Genomic DNA, 2,259 nt, shown 5'->3' with positions numbered 1-2,259 from the left:
CTGTGGTGTACGAATCGTACGACGCTATTCTTTATGCGATCCGGAATATCGATCGCGCGAGCGTGAAAATCCCGATACTTTACAACATGTAATAATTACAGACGCGAAACTAACATTAATGACTGTCGGCGGCGGCGAAGTGGATAGAGAGAGCTTAATTTCTATAATTCGGATGAGCGGCGTGTGCCCGTCGGCCGTGCGACTTGATCTAACAAAAGATTCACCAAGTTAATTCACAAAAACGCGTGGCTCGACAACTATTAAGGGCGCGACTCATCCGAATTAATTACCTACAAATTAACGGCAACACAATCTGGCTGGCGACACTCGTCCCACCGGCTGGAAGATTTCGGGTTCTTCGTCGCAGTTTCGCTTCGATATCGCTCGCTTCAGGAGACCTGCGTCCTACCGGATAGCTCGCCGAACAGTGCCGAGCGAGAGTCCTGCAGGAGACACGCCGGCGCGATAAATCGCTATCGTGCCACCTGTGGCGCTTTCGCGTTACGCAGGGCCGTCCTGCGGTCCTCGCGATCCTTGTTGTCATCACGGCCGTGTAGGTTGATTCATCGCCCCGGAGTTCCCAAGATTTTCTGCTTTTTGGCTTAAAGGTGCGTGCTTACCGCTGCGCCCGATCGGCTCTCCTTCCTATCTGGTTGGATACCTAAATCCGGAACCTTCCGGATTGAGAGTCCGCTCGCCGCTCCGTCCTTGGGACTCCCTCGCTTCGTGCGGGTGGAGTGGCCGCCCCTTTGGCCGGATTATTCCGGCTCTTCGTTCCTTTCCTGCCACAAGAAATATAAATTTATCGGCAGCGATGTTTATCAGCCCTTAAAAATGTTTTTAATACTTCTTCTTCTTCTTCTTCGTGTGGGGGTTGGCTCCGACGAATACTCGTCACACGGCCATCAACTGGTTGGTTGGAAGTAATGCAGATCTTAAAAGATCAATTGTAAGTAAGAGAGGGTGAAACTCCAGCTCGTAGATTGGTTGGTTAGAAATGTATAAAAACCCCAAAAGGAAGGAACAAGGTAGTTCGAGGAGTCAGATTTGAATCTTACAAGATTTGAGAAAGGAGTAGATGGCAAGGACCACTCCGGAGGATGGCTCCGCCAACAGTTCTGCTGCGTCCATTGGAGGAAAAATGTCCAATTGGTTGAGCGCTCTTATCATAGAGTGTCTGTTAGTATTTAAAAGAGAACATGACCAGAGTATATGGTTTATATTCTGAGTGAGGGCTCCGCAAGGACAGCTAGATTGAGCTACCAGATTGCAGCGGTATAAGCTTCTATTGAGTGCGTAGTCCGCTTCTCTTTGTTAATCAGTTTGGAGCATCTTCCCAACAAGAACCTTGAGTGTTCCCTACCCGAAAGACGACAGTCAAGATGTATACCCAGGAATCTGCACGAGTAAGTCGATGATATGTGATTATTTAAGATTTTTATAGAGCATGAGAGTGGATCCACACGTTTTCTCGTGAAAACCACGAGTGAAGACTTGGTAGGAGAAACCGTCAAGCCTTTGGTTGTGAGATAATCACATGCACGTTTAGCAGCTGTTTCGATTTTAGAGATGGAGTCGTGTATTTGCGAAGAGGTATGAAAAATTGCTATATCATCCGCAAATTGAATAAGTTCGCAGCTCCTACCTATGCTAGATCTGAGTTTAGAGATATAGATATTAAATAAAGTCGGACTAAGATTGGATCCCTGAGGGACTCCTTTGTAAGAGTGAAACTCGTCGGTAAGCTCTCCATTAATGCAAAACTGTATCTTTCTGAAACTGATAAGATTATAAATGAATTGGCGTAAGATGGGAGGTAAGCCAATATCATCCAGATCATTCATTAAAATGCTCGGGATAACGTCGTCAAATGCATTGGATAAATCCAAGAACAAACAGGCTGTGGAATTCCCTTTGGAGAAGCCACCATGAACTTCGGTGATCAGAGAGGAGAGATTATCCTGGCAGGATCTGAATTTCCTGAATCCAAATTGTGAATTAGGAAGTTTGAGGTTGTGTTCCAACCACCAATCCAGTCTCAGCAGAATAAGTTTCTCAAGCAGTTTTAAGCAGCAAGAGGTAAGGGAAATGGGTCTATACTTTCCCGGAGTGGATTTAGGAATAAGGAAAACAAGAGAGTGCCTCCAAGCATCAGGGAAGAGACCCGTAAAAAATATTTGATTAAAAGCTGCAAGTAGGAATAAATGATATTCATGAGGAAGATGAGAGATAATACGATAATCAATTTGGTCGATACCG

Source organism: Formica exsecta, unplaced genomic scaffold, assembly GCF_003651465.1.
Source record: "Formica exsecta isolate Colony F162 unplaced genomic scaffold, ASM365146v1 scaffold1090, whole genome shotgun sequence".
In the NCBI taxonomy this organism is placed as follows: domain Eukaryota; kingdom Metazoa; phylum Arthropoda; class Insecta; order Hymenoptera; family Formicidae; genus Formica; species Formica exsecta.
This window is presented reverse-complemented; position numbering follows the sequence as displayed.